The sequence below is a fragment of the Branchiostoma lanceolatum genome, chromosome 6 (assembly GCF_035083965.1).
Source record: "Branchiostoma lanceolatum isolate klBraLanc5 chromosome 6, klBraLanc5.hap2, whole genome shotgun sequence".
Lineage (NCBI taxonomy): Eukaryota > Metazoa > Chordata > Leptocardii > Amphioxiformes > Branchiostomatidae > Branchiostoma > Branchiostoma lanceolatum.
Genome location: NC_089727.1, coordinates 22289055 through 22305070, shown reverse-complemented (window position 1 = coordinate 22305070; position 16016 = coordinate 22289055).

The following is a 16016-nucleotide window of genomic DNA, read 5'->3' as shown; positions in this document are numbered from 1 at the left end:
GTAGACCAATTTGGTGAGGAAATAGTTAAGTTTCAGAACACTTCAAAACAGACGTCTGAAAAGAATGGAAGCTTGATAATTTCATATCAGTTGCTCGCTTTTCGTCCTAGTCCTAAAACTTGCCGTTTCTATACTCATAATCATCTACTAAATTCAAGACCAAGATTTTGTTAGGCAATGTTGATTTGATTGTATGGATGATATCCTCCCGGAACCCCAAAAATGTATGGTTTGTGATATACCGAAATATAGGTTATTCTTTTGTGTTTCTTCTTTGACTTTGGCATTAATTTTGGTATTCTACGACATAAGTATCATTTTCCAATATCGTTTTTACAACTTACGGCATACATTTGACCATTTTGCAGCTGTGAATAGTTTCATCAGGTCTCTGAATAAAAAAGACTCGTTTTACACAACCAAAAAAGATTGGTTGTGTAAAAAGACTGATGTATGAAGACAGAGTGAGTGAGATGAGTATTATTTACAGTATGGTGGGTAATTTTTGATTTATTTTTGGAATCGGACAAAAAAATTGCGCGCGCGGATGTCATCCATATAATCAAATCAACAAGGCTTTATTGCTGAAAATGTTGTAGAAATTGGTCATATATCCACGCATTGTTTTGCAAGAGGAGTTAGCCAATTGCACCCTCTTTATTCCTGTATACATTATCTATTTCGACTGAAACGACGATCCTTTAGCAATCTTTGAGCGTCAAAAATGTCATGAGTAATTGTAAACGAATTTCATTAATGATAAAGTGTATTTTATAAATTCTTAGTGCATGTTGTCTTTCAAAAATACTTTTACATCATTGATGATATTTGACCTATGGAAAGTCATACGTCACAAAAATCTACCGTAAAAAAAGATTATTACTCCGGGAAGGAGGATGACCTCCTGACGGGAGTATTGGAAATGCTTTTGTTTGCATGTTCGCAGCTAGAACTCACGTTCCCGTCGTCGCATAGGTGTGTAACTTGGCATATAGTTTGCCAGGCTGGGCGTGGTGATGCACGATGTCTTTGTTACACCGTAACTGCTTTCAATGCAATATCGTTATTGCACCCCTATATTGACGTGGAACTGCCCGCAGCCTTCCCATTGAGACCATGCTTTAAATCCAATCCTCATCGCCGAATGTCGTTAGCAGATACAGGGTAGATTCTTTCGATACTTCCTGTGATCGTATAGTCACTGTCACATTGAAAAATAGACAACGTGCATTACCACACGCAACCTAGTAAACGATATGCCAAGTTACATACCAATGGGGCATCGGCTCTAGCTACGAACATGTGCAGAGTGACCTCCTGTGTATAAGTATGGTGTCCAGTCGGAGCTTCGAGAAATGTTACAAATTAGCCTTTCTGATTACAAATAGTTTGAAGTGCTTTGCAACAGAACTGACTAAGAAGTGATTTGTGTGACAGAGACTGTCATTCTCGTATAGGGCTATTTAGCCATAGTCTATGCTGTATACATGTAGGGCTGTAGTGAATTAGGATCAATTCTGACCGACGGAGGCCATATATAGTTTAATAGCTACAGACCAGCAATAAATTGTGTAAAGAGAATGTACTACATATTTGTGATTTCTGAAACATCTTAGTTGTAGGCTGAATGTTTCATTGATAATTACTCTTCAAAATGTGCCATCTAGATCTTAATTTGTGACTTTTCGGCCGGGATTTCGAGATCCTATCTGTGCCATGCTGTAAAAACGTACTTTTCAGCAGTTTGAACTGCTTTCTCTTACTTTCGAGCTTTGCGTCGTTTGATTTGAGGCCACGCGTGAACGTTTAAAAAAAGTCATTTTTTTCTGTCCGAACCGATATGAAAAATAAGTAGCATCATATCGAGAGAGCAGTACTAATTACAAGCCGGAAACGCTGGATGTAGCCTGTCTAAAAAAAATTCTCTGTATAATTGTTAATTATTGAAGTATAACTACTTCTGAACGTTATTCATGTAAGAAACGTATGAGGAGAAATTCTCATCAACAGAATATATGTTTGTTTATTGCTTATTTCGGGCTCGACGGCCCATATGCATATTGACAGACACATACATATCGGCAAATACATCTGGAAAATATTTTCTGAATATTTACAGTTGTGTGCCTAAAAAACGGCAAATACATCTGGAAAATATTTTCTAAATATTTACAGTTGTGTGCCTAAAAAAAGCCGTCCTACTGTATGGTGCAGAGACCTGGCGAACGACAACCAGCACAACAAAGAAGATTCAAGCCTTCATAAATACCTGCCTCAGAAAGATTCTCAAAATCTACTGGCCCAGTACCATCAGAAACGAAGACCTATGGCAACGCACCGGGCAGGGACCAGTGGCAACCGACATCCTGCACAAGAGATGGACCTGGATTGGACATACACTGCGGAAGCCAGCATCGAGTACCACAAGAGAGGCCTTCACATGGAACCCCCCGGGGAAGCGGAAGAGGGGGAGGCCGAGGAACACATGGAGGAGGGACCTAGTGGCCGATGTGAAGGCATCCGGACACACATGGGAGCAGCTGATAGAGAGGGCCCAGGACCGCAAAGGATGGAGGCACCTCGTCCGTGGCCTATGCCCAAGGATGGGCGACAGGCCCAAGTAAGCCTAAAAAAGAGGCCACAGGGAGGGACCTTATAATATATATGCCTACATAGGGACAGTCAAACAACAGAATTGAATCATGAGCGCGATTGTTACGCAATGTAGAAATGGGCGGGTATGCATTATTAATTTACCGAATATACGTTCCTTGAAAATCAGAAATCAAGGAACGTGCATTTACATAGCAACGTTTATGGGCAACAATTGACAAACCTTTTAAATGATTTTTCAAAAGTTAAAACTACGAGTAAATTCAGCGACCAACTTAAGTTAGGTACGAATATATTTACATCGACATCACAAATCATATTGACGGTGAAGAAGTAGCGATCATCTTGATAATGCTCATGCATAAATGTGCACAAAACGTCCCAGTCAATTTTCAAACCACGTTTTAGTATCAAACGAAGTGTATTATACGATTTATATTGAGTTCAGAGTGTGACGTGTGTAGACTATTCACTACATAATGGTAAGCTGTAATATTTTGTTCTGTGAGGTTTGGCAATCAAAATATAACAGTGAATATTGAAATACGCTTATATCGATGCAGGCCTTGTCTGGTGCAGGACGTGTTTTTGCTGTCCAGAAACTTGACAAGTGACACCATGACGGAGGGGCAGCAGCAGTCCCAGACTGGGGACACAAAAGGTAACAAGGGTTTCACATTTTGTCAAGAATACTCATTTGACCCCTATTCTTAATTCATTGATTTTTTTATCTTGATTGTGAGATAGAATATTGTATTCAGTGCTTACCGTTTGAATAGGGTGCTCACACCAATTTATCTTGGTTGTGTACGGGGAAAAGGGGACGAAAGGATTTGGAGGGTCTAGATTTGAGTGCACTTTTTTCATGATCTTCTTACATGGCTGAAAGGTGTAAGAATTTAAGTGTATTCGTGAAATTTGATCTTTCGGTCCGAGCGTTACTTACGGGTAATATTCGGTTTTGAATGTAATGTGTCGTGCTTTAGGGGGTGCCTCTTGCGTCAATTTGTTCTATATAATTAGCTCCGTTATACCAAAAACAATTCTCGTTTCGACAACATGGCTGATTTGTTTGTGTAAAGTATAAGCAAGTGGTTTAATTTCACGTGAAGAAAAACCCCGACTTTTTCGCATCATTTTTGGCGGGGAGAGATACATAGAGTACTCGAAGGTATCGTACAGAAACCAAGTTTCAAGCTCTAAGACCAAGTGTTGACAGACCAATTTTCCAGAAAAACCTTTGCAATTTCATAGACGAGTCATATTGCACATCTTTCCTACCTGTAACTTTGAGCGATATGATAATTTGATGTTTTCATGATCTGTACAAAGATTGTTGGTGGTTTTTGTTGTTACTGTCGTGATCTTCAGTTTGAAATTTTACTTGCTTTTACATAAGGGCTTTGCGTTTGGTTTGAGAACATGCGTAAACAGACGTTGTGAAAATGACGTTTTCTGTTGTCTAAACAGATACAGAAATGTAGCATATTATCGAAAAGGCAGCAGTACTAATAACAACTGGCAGGATATTACATTTTTTTAATGATATTCTCTGTATGATTGTTGATTTCTATAGTATAACTACTGCTGAACATAACTTATGGTATGTAAGGAAACTTCTGAGGAGAAACTCATTGACTGATGACTGCATATGCCTACAAAGGGACAGTGAGACGGCAGAATGGTAGTATGAGGTGGGCGTAATAATGGGTGGGTATGTATTGTTAATTCACCAAATAAGAAAATTAGAAATCAAGGAGCATGCATCTACGCAGCAACGTTCCTCTGCAACAATGGATGAATATTTCAAATGAATCTTCGAAAGTTGGAAAGGCAACGGATAAATTCAGCGACTGTTTTCAACGTAACTCAAGTCCGAATCAACATCGCAAAATATATTGACAGTGACGTGGCTAAACTGAAGAATTTGTTTTTCTAGATGATAGTCACGCTTACATTTACACAATAAACATAATGACTCTTTGGTAAAGAGAAAGTCAGGCATGATGATAACTTGCGAAGCATGTTTCAGTATCCAACGATACTATTTAGATTAGAATATGATTTGTCTCGATTCTTCATGTCATGTTTGTAGCCAATTGCAATCGAAAAGGTAAGCTTGATTTTTTCTGTGTTTTTTTGGTTATCAAAAGATAACAGTGCTTTGGGTTTTGAGCCAAGCTTAAATAATCAAGTGTCTAGCCTGGTGTGGGGCATGTTTTATTTGTTGTTAAGATATTTGACAATCGATACCATGTTTAAGGACAGCTGAAGTCTCAAACTGGGATCACAGAGGGATACTTTAGTTCTTTCTCAATAGTACTTGCCTTACTTTCTTATTACATCCCTGGCTTGTTCCTGTATTTTTTTGACAACATTGTTGATGGCTGATAAAGATTGTAAACTAAAGAGTTCTACTGAAGCAGCTTTCTTGTGTTGCCTTTGTCTAGAAAGAATGCTGTACAATCCCTCAAAGTAGCGGGCTGAAACGAAGCTACATACATTGTACGCCTGAAGTTAAAGACCTCCCCACATCACGTGGTATACAGGGTGGCGCCCGGCCATCCCTATTTTAGTTACCCTTGTGCCAGAATTCTTTGCAGGCACATTATAAAATCGGTAACTTCAAAAAGAGACTCCGACGGAGACTCGAACCCGCTGCATACTGTATGCATATCAAGCACACTGTGTAATAGGCTATATTTGGAGTTTTTATGATTGCTTCATTGCATATTCCAATGTAGGATGGCTGTATTCGGCCTGTGCTGTATGTTGATATTTAGTATTAAACCTATATTAAACAATGGAATGTCGACATCCAAAGCCAAAATTTTATTTGGACCATAATATAGAAATGTTTCAGCATGATTCTTTTATTCGCACAATCTTTGCTTAAGTCTCTCCAATGTTTGTAAGGTTAAGGTAAATAACACAAAACCTCAATAGATTTGATTTTCTTTTTGTTAACCTGAATTTGTTGTAAAAGAATTGTCACTGACAGTACTGCAGTCTTCATCAGGTTTAAATGACCACTGCACTGAGTTGCACATGTGACCCTACGGACAAGTGTCGTCAGCTTCAGGGCACAGTTGACATTTGAACTGTTTAACTAAGGATTTGTTAAGGATTCCATAGTGCTAAACGTCAGGGTTAAAAGAATATTTTCAATAATTGTTGTTGTTTTTCTCCAGGTGCCACGCCCACGCAGCAGGCCCAGACTGATTGGCGGTCACGTGCGCACGCCGCTGCGAAGACCCCTAACCCCTTATACGTCACTAGAGCAGGTGAAACGTTTTCCGTTCCTACTTGCTTTCTAACTGTTGCATTCTTACTCTTGTTTCAGTTCCTGTTAGGCTGTGAAAAATAAGATGTTAACTTCATATCTCCTGTGTGTTATTTTTGATGCCAACAGATTACGTTAAGTTTTCCCTTGAAATAATGTGTGACAATGGCCGAAGAAGAATGCGTGACAATGGCATATGCTATAATGGTCAAGAATTCTGAAGCTAGGGCACTAGCTAAAAATTGAATAGAAAAGTGATCTAATGAATCTGTTATCAAGTAACTAATGTTTCATAGGCTTTGACTTTCCTCCCAAAATGATGTATGCGTTGTATGACTTTGAGCAAAGCCCACATCCTCATTTTGTAATGTTTTTTTTTGTACATGTAGTTTGTAATTTAAGCCAAAAAACATCTCACTTCTTCAAAACAGATGTAACTCGTGATTCGGAAGCTAACAAGGAAAGAAAATGTCGCGGCCTCCTCAAAAAACTGTTGCAAGTCGCCGGTCTTGTCTCCGGCATATTAGCCATTACACTGTTGACGTATTTTGCAGGTCAGTTCTTTGTACTATAATAAATAAAAAGTTAAATAAGATATTCAAAATATGATTATTCCTATTCAGATTACTGCATTCTTGAAAATTGATCAAAAGTCATTTTGTCACCTTGAAACAGTTAAAGTCACCAACCTTTCCGACAACATGACAAGACTGTCTGCCAGGACGTTGAACCTTTCAGAGGGGATGTCAACGCTTTCAAATGAGATGAACGAACAGAAGAAGAAAACGGATCTGATACTAATGAAGATGAAAGGTACGCCTGTGTCCTTATGTTGCAAATACCAATTTCAAACCAGATCATTTCAATTTTTCAAAATTAGGGTATTGAGACTTATTTGATTTATTGTGCGATATGTTAAAGAAAAGCAACACGTTTGTCTTCCCGTCTTACCAGAGAACCACACTGGAGTGACTAGGTCTGTCAGACCTTCTGGACCTTTATGGAGAGATGGGCCGATAGGTCCTACTGGCCATGTATCCGTCAGGCCTCCTGGACCTCCAGGAAAGACGGGGACCATGGGGCCAGCTGGCCCTGTGTCTGTCGAGCCTCCTGGACCTCCGGGAAAGACGGGGACCATGGGGCCAGCTGGCCCTGTGTCTGTCGAGCCTCCTGGACCTCCGGGAAAGACGGGGCCCATGGGGCCAGCTGGCCCTGTGTCTGTCGGACCTCCTGGACCTCCGGGAAAGACGGGACCCATGGGGCCAGCTGGCCCTGTGTCCGTCGGGCCTCCTGGACCTCCGGGAAAGATGGGGCCCATGGGGCCAGCTGGCCCTGTGCCTGTCGGGCCTCCTGGACCTCCGGGAAAGACGGGGTCCATGGGGCCCGCTGGCCCTGTGTCCATCGGGCCTCCAGGAGAGAAGGGGCTCATGGGACCGATCGGCCCAGAAGGATTGATGAGTCCTCCGGGACCGCCGGGAAGCTCCGTTTGCCCTGATGGAGGTGAGGTATCACATATATCTTCCTGGTAAACGTCGAACTATTTCAAGCATTGTGTACTTCTTCATCCTCAAAAGAATATACTAGTACTGCAATCTTATATATGTATTGTGCTTGCAAATTCTGGAAATTGAGTCCGAAAATTTGCCAATAATGGCTGTACTAGCACTAATATTATTTTGCTTCTAGTGTCTTGTCCCAAAGGATTTCGAAAGTGGCTCGGAAACTGCTACAAGATCTTTGACACACGGAGGACCTTTAGCGATGCGACCATAACCTGTCGTGAACGCGGTGGTACGCTTGCCATGCCCCGAGACGCTGATACAAACGACTTCCTGATCTCCCTCCTATCCAAGTCCTGTTTCAGTGTTTGGATCGGCCTGCACGATAAGCGACAAGAAGGAAGCTTTGAATGGATGGATGGCTCTGCACTCGGGAAGTACAACTCGTGGGATCCGGGACGACCGGATAACCGTGGGGATTGCGCCAGTCACAAGTTTACGGCGGGATTAAGGAAGTGGTGGGACTTACCGTGCAACCTCCCACTACGCTTCATTTGCCAAGTCACTCCAGGTGCCCATATTATTCAAAAAAATTCTCACTGAATTCTTATCTTCATTAGCTTAAAAATGTTTTTCCTTTTACTAATGGTAACTTCCCTCTACAGGAAAATCTCATTGACGTTTGATTACTCTATCGTTACACAAGAAACCAGCAAGAAGAGATGGACTTCTTGTAAAATGCTTTTAAAATCCTAAAACGTGCAAGGTTTGCCCGAAATTTTCAAGTGTTCTCTTATCTATCTTTAGATTGTAATGCAAGGTGCTTATAGACAATGTAGTATGTTCTGTTGTATACTTCCAGAACACAAGTAATGCTACGTTGATTGATCTGAGCTACTTGTTATCATTCAAGCACAAATGATATACCTTTTAATTCAAATATGAATGAAAATATTTTGTATGTCACATGATGTGATTTGAGTATCAAATAAATCACTAAGTAACGTATAACGTGTGAAACGGCTTTGAAGAGAAAGAAAGAAAAAACTGTTGCAATAGTTTCTTGTACAACCACGACAGGAACACCCCTGCGTGGGAATGGACAGAAAGGTTAATTATGTATGGGCAGGTCTAGTAAAATATCATTTACATTTGATTTCCCGAAATTAGTCGGCGCATTAGAAAAAACACTGCAAATATAGATTTTCCTCATTAGCTATGCAAATTGAGTCCCAATAAGCATAATTTGTACTTCATTATGTAAATCTCTGTCTAAGCTACCTGCATACTAAATATCACGGATATCCGTCGTTCCTTTGTTCAATTATTCTCCTTAGAAGGTTTTCACGATGACGCCCCTGCAGTTCCAGAGCAAGCTGCTAGGGGGCCCAAACCTACACTACTTTTTCATTACGTCACAAGCTATCTGCCACCCAAAAATCAAGACCACAGCACGTCCAGGTCAAAAGATACAAAAATTGAAGTTCTGCTGCAGTACCAAGGTCACATACCAGGGGGCCCAAAATTGACCCTGACCTTCGGCTTCACAACACCCGCCCACATACCAAATATCATTGTAATCCATCGAGAGGTTCTTGAGTTATGCTGACTACAAGAGTCCGGAAACACAACACAAACACACACACACACAGACACGCCAAAAACAATATCTCCATTTTTCATGGAGATAATAACATCTAATGAAGTCAAACGTAAAGGCTGGGCTTTAAAAAAAGTTAATCTGATCATTCAGCTGTAATATAGCAAATAAGTAAAAATACCTCCGTGGAATGTACATCAGTCTTAATAGTGTACATGTAAAATAGTCTCCCGATATAACCGCATTTGCTAACATGGTGAACGTTTTCCTGGTGACATTCTGATGTTTACGCAAATGTAGCAACCTGTTATGGAGTCAAAACAGGTGATTGTAGTCCACAAATTGAGAACTGGAGAATTTTGTGATCGATTTTTGGAAGTTAAGATTGATCGAAAGTACATGTATGACTTGTCTTAATCTTCTTTTATTTTTCACCTGTTGTGTAGCTTGTGTCGAGTGTCAATCAAACGTGTAGCAGATAATAGGAGTATTCCAAACCTAACTTACCTAACAATAAATAATGTATACAACTACAATGTAAGATGACTGGAAAATATGTAAACAAGTCGACGGAATCTAATCAAGCTTAAGTAATTGAATGTAACACGATTTCCTCTCATTATCATTACAATATTTCTCTATTGTATCTAGAGCTGATTTCTTGACCATATTTGTAAGTTTCTATATAGATAAGTAGCGTCAGCTACATGCTAGGAACTTTGGATGTAGAATTTTTCCCCTAATGTTCCGCCCAGTCGACTAGTCGGCTATTGTTGTATTTATTATGTTTTTATATGCCTTATTTTCATATTGAAATGTAAGATGGCTGTATTAAGCCATTTCTTGATATTTCAAAAATGTTCTTCCTTCGTAGTTTCAAATTATATTGCAAATATATCCTCTAGGTCCCTCTCTATAGCATATAAGGAATTACAGCAACGATACAGTGATACAGGTCTGTACATTTTGTCAAAAGCACTTGTTTTATTAAAACTTTATTGTTTATTCGCTCGTTCTCAATGAAATGTGCAAAATAGCGATTTTTAGGGTCGAAAAATTGATCAGCTCATTTTCCAAGCAAACCTACCTCATTTTTAGCTGAACATCTCCTTTCATGATCCCCAAAATATTACAGCTAATTTATCACGGGAAGTTGCCGAAAATTTCTAAGCTTTGATTAGATGTCCTTGGAGTTTACCAAATGGCAATATTTTTGCGGAAAAAATGTTGAACATCCGTAATAAGATTCAATTTTGGAGCTTCCATGTCGTGACATCGCCTTCAAAACCTATAGTTGAGGAGTCAGTATCTCTGGTAAAACGTCTGTCAAATTTAGTGCCGGCGTGCTGACGATTGCTGTATAACTGTTTCATTCAGGATTAATATTGTCTGGATTTGTCTTTGCATTTCGACTTGTTTGAGATATCTACATGTAACAGAGACGGAATCAGATAGTTCTTGCAAAACGTTCGATCCTCCGTTGATCCGAATAATTTAACTCTTACAACATCTATAAAATATTCAATGTTGCGAACTAATACTTCTTGGTTCGGAGCAGTAAAGCATTTGGAACGGAGAGGAAATCGCGGAAAAACGGTAACGGAGATTACATACTGTCGCCAAAAGGCGTGTTCACCAGACCAAGGACATTATTGACCAGACCAAGGACATAATGTCCTTGACCAGACGTTAGTCGCCAAGTTGTAATTGATCGACTTCTGATTTCTTTTCTTCTTCAAACATATCAAAGGCTATAGATTACTTATTGTCTTGAGGTTTAAAAAGAAGTCAACTTTGGAAACAAAATCTGGAAGAAAGAGTAGAAAATTGGAATATGATAACCCTACAGGGGGTTTCTCTCAGTTGAATCTATACTTTTCTATTCTAGTTCAAACGCTTTTGCCTTATGGTGCACAACTACAAAAAATCCTGCGCCAGGTTATGTATTTTCCGCAACAGGTGTAATCTCCGTTACCGGAGCTTACTACAGTAAAACGTCTGCTTTTCCTTCAAAGGGATTTCCGTTTTTGCGTTCCAACTTTTATTATTAAAAGGACGTATGTACGGGCATTTAGAAAATGGGCAGCGTTCCTACACCATGCCTTGTAAACAACACAGAGAGCATCAAACAATGGTAACGGAGATTACATTCATTACCGTACTGTCATTTGTTCCAGGAGGTGGTCCACAACTGATAGCAAACAGTTCTTATTTGTTCCTTTTAAAAGCCACAAAAGCTTTAAGTCGTCATTAAAACGACAGGTTGGCACCTTATATGTGGCATATCTTAATGTTAGGAACGTCTTACTTCAAACGGTAACGGAGCTTACCGTTTTGGGCCACGGGCATAAACCGCCTTGCACAGCGTACAAGAACAGTGACGGGAGCGATCTGACGTGATTTGTCGGAGGGCATCAGTAGCTGGATTCACCAGTTAACCGGTCAAACTCTGGACTGAATTGTTACATTCTCGGCTGCTTTTTAAATTTTGCATGTCTCCGCAGGCGACAGCCGATTTTTGTGACTCTTTAGGCCACTCATTGCCATAACTTTTTCGAAGTCAAAATCCATAAGTAATTTTGAGGTGCATTTTTCGTGAAACATGATATGTGTTGTCGGAAAGTGAAGAAAGCATCGATGGTGCCCTTAATTTGGCTCATATCTAGTCGTAAAGGCTGGCGATAGCAATTTGTACATTCAAATGAGAACGAGCGTATTATGCGCAGAAAGTACAAGAACGTTCAACTTATGACAGATAACATTGTCAGCTGGCCTACAAATATACAATTATCCACCATTCACTAATGGGCATTCTTATTTACATGTAAACAGTGTGACTATATCAATACGAATCGATCCTTACTTGAATATGCAAACGGTGTTTTCCTCCAGCAGTATCAATTCATTAATGTATGTTTTTTCTACATTGGAAAGGTGAAATTCTAGCATTACATCTTGCGTGGTTATTGAAAGGTGTATATTAACATTGAAAATAGAAAATACTTGTCAACTTTTGACCATATACAAAGGTTTTACATTTGTACACTCAAAAAGAAGTGTTGTATATATTCAACGGAATCACAGACGGCACATCTATTGTTTGTTGCTATTCCTTGTTTGCATAAACTGGCCCTTGTCGAATGTATATTGTGTAGAATCTTTCATCGTAGTGATCAAATTTTTTAGTTCTTTATTGATTCGAATCAGGGCTTCACATATTGATGTCCATGGAAATCAAAATGCGGAAGGCGTTTCTCCCAAAATCTTTAAGAAATGGTTATTTTGGACTTTCAAGTCGTTTCATTTGATGCACTTCAGCAGACTGAAATATTAGATATAAGAGCGCTCACAAGAGTGTTATACTGGAATATTAGATTTCATTACTTCCCTACAATATTCTTAATTTAACATTACTCAGAAATATAACATAACTATGACAATCAATTATATCCTTGACATACATAATACTTCTGTTAGTGCAATTACGTTGATACAATATTTTTCCTTTTGTACGTTATATGCATATTATTACACAAGAGTTGCGATGCTTTATCAGTTACATGTTCCACTTCTGCCGCTGGCTTTACCTTGTACAAAACAGAAATAATTTTCTTGTAGAAATCGGGCAGCGATTTTTCTGTTTAGCATTTGGGCTGTATTTGAGATATCTCAAGGATGTGGATAGACGACTAAACGTTTGAGAACCAATATTCTAAGATATCTAGGGGCCCCAAAAGACAGTTCTTTTTCATTTTACAAAATTTGCTGTTCCGGTTATCTTCTATTTCAGGAAAAGAGCGTGTGGATGAAAATATGGCACCTTAACATTTTGCTCTCACCATGTCGGTCCACCTATTGTTTCAGAGCTATACACCCAGGGGCCTAACCACAAACAATGTTCTATGATGTCTACAAGTCTAATAATAGAGGCATTGTCTACCATGACCAGCTTTGTATCATCTGCGTACTGAAATATTCTTGCTTCTTCAGAGGAAAACGAATTCCTTCGATTTCAGTAGATTGGCGAATTCTCAGGGCAAAAATCTCTACATTTTCTTACTTTGATCTATACCAACCTTTATATGTACTAGTATACTTTTGTACTACACCATCTAATTTTAGTTGATTAAAAGTTATAAATCCTGTCATTGGTAGTCTTTTACGTTCAAACCAGGGAGACTCATGTTCCTGGAAGTCAGCTGATTTTAGGTTGAAACTTACTACCAAGTTGAGCCAATGGTTATACTCAGGAATAAAAAAAAAAGCAGTGATGGTTTTTTAATGTATTTACGTGCCGACATATGCTTGTAAGTGTATTTGTGCCAAAACTTTGAACTCACATACAAAACATAGATATAACATTTTAAAAATATCATAATCATTGAGTCAGGAAAAACCCCAATCACACACCACTAATTTTTGCAAAAACTTATAGAAATATTAGCGTCAATTATTGTACACGTATTCAAAATGTAGACAAAAAGTACATTTTGTATACCATAATTAGTGAAGTAGAAAATGTTGATTATTATTCTGATGACAGGCGATGAGGGACTGACGCACGTGGTCAACCATCTCGACTCGAGACTTGAAGATCTCGATATAAGCAAACATACCTTATGAATAAACGCTGTCTTCATGTATGTTTTGATTACGGTATGCTTTAAGATTGGATTTCGTGCAGTAATGCTTACTTCAAAAGAGGGTGATGATATGATTTCGGAGCCTGTAGTATGTTAATTTTTCTTAGTTTTGATTATATAAAATTTTGTAAAAATTCCATTTGTGTAGTTTAGGGGAGGCCCCCGAAAAGCCTTATAGGCTTCTGGCCTCCCCTGCATGTATTCTTTGCTCTATTTATCTTTGTTTTATATTGTACACATGCAAATAAACAATAAAAAATAAACAATAAACAATTTTGGTGTTTCTTAATGAGACCCTACCCAAAAAACACAAATGTGGCAGCATACCTTGACATTTGATAAAAATTGACTTTTCATTCTTCATTGTTGTCCAACATACAGCACTAAATGTGAAACCAATGATCTTTTTGTTCTAATTCTATTCAAGATAACAAAACAAGAAGAAAATCATTCTTATAGTATAAACGGATAAACGTGTAAGGCAACACACAAAGTTTTGTACCCATCACTTTACACTGGCTAACACTTAAAAAAAGGCATCAAGTCTCTACATTTGAGTAATTGACTGATAAGATGGCCCAAAAGATATTAACAGAAGGCAGTTATTTCTGTCAGCATTCTCTAGTTAAGACCAGGACAAGATTGACAGATGTACCGCTTTTCCTCTGAGCAGTAATCGTCGTCCCACATAAATTTCCAGTACTGAACGCACAGTGCCCACCGAGAGTTGTACCCATTTGGCTCACCCTGGTTCCATCCCTGATGGAAAAGGAAAACAGCTTTTAGCTAACAAGGTAAGGTGTAGCTTACTAAAGGCAGTAACGACCGGGATCCTGTATTTGTCCGTTTTATGCCATGCACTTGGTGCAATATACCATGCCCTTGTGTACGTTTACATGTATTGCGCATTAATAGTGTGCAAATGTTGTCAGAATAACACTTTTCAAGCAAAAACTTATCAGAAACTAACTTATAGAAAGACAGTGATGAGAATACTAATGGCTTTACATTTTTCAGCGGCACAAGTAATAAACCCGATGACAGGCATAGTTACTGTTGTTTACCTTGTAGGGCCTAGTGGCATATAACTCATCAAGGTTCCTTTCTGTATCCCCAGTAATGTACATTTTCACTGTGATGGGTTACTAGCCCTTTCCTTTAACCCAATTCAGACGGGGGGAGGGGGCTTTTGTGGTCCACGTCAACTTTTATGTCGTATTACCCATGAAGAACTTATGCTAGAGCAGCCAAACTTTTTCAACAATTTCATAATATTTTTGTAAGTTCATGGTCTTTTTTGCATTGTCATGGCAACGGGTTTCTGACAGGCATATTTGACAAAATTAGCTAATTTCGGTTTAAACAGTATAGTTCACGTTTCCTCGCTCAACTATTTCTTACCTTACTACGTCTACTTCTTATAGTAATCTTGTGTACCTTTTATGATTTAGTATTAATTAAGTATGTTAATTTGATGACGTCATACGTCAAAATCCGAGATGGCGGGCCATATCATTACCTTAGGTGTAAACAGTCAATATCCCCTTCAAAATCGCCTCCACCTGGTATTGTTTATACACAAGACATTAAAATCAGCCAAACCAGCGTTTTCAATCTATTTTCATTGTGTTTCATTGTGTATTGGGGTTATTTGTTAAACAAATTGTATTTTCAAAAGTCAAGATGGAGAATCCAAGATGGCGGATAGCTTAAGAATAAATTACGTCCTTTTTGACATTTTGACATCGTTGCTGTTGCAATTGACAACACAAATCGTAGCAGGCATTAACATTGTGTTAGTCAGAATATTGTTAAAATTTTGACAAAATCAGCCCGGTCTGAATACGGTTTACGTGCTCGAGGCACCACTTAGACGGGCCCCCCATTTTACGTCCCTTCCGAAAACGGGACCCTTCCCAGGATTAAACCAGGATTAAATGGGGTAGGGAATTTCCCGAGCAGCCTTCGTAACCCCTGCTTCTCCTAGTGGGTCAGTGAAGTCAATACTTGTCTCGAGCATTGATATTTCTGACCTAGGGTGAAGAGATGCTGCTACAGTAAAAATTAGTTCAGTGCTTTGATGAGTGGCCCCCTATGGCCTTGCACTGAGCGAGTTCGATAAAAAAAAAAACGGGTCTCTCAGCTACCAACTAATTGAAACCAGGAGCTCAACTTTGAAGCTGCTACCAGTTAAGCTATAGGGACATCCCTAAAGAACATAGATAAGGATGCAATGTCCAAGGTGAATATTAATCAACTATTGTTTTTGTCATTAGGACACATACCTGGTAATCATGGATCGTAAGACTTGACCCGTCCACCCATTTCCAGCTTCCAAGGACATGCTTACTAAAGCTTCCGGTCTCCCACATACCGAT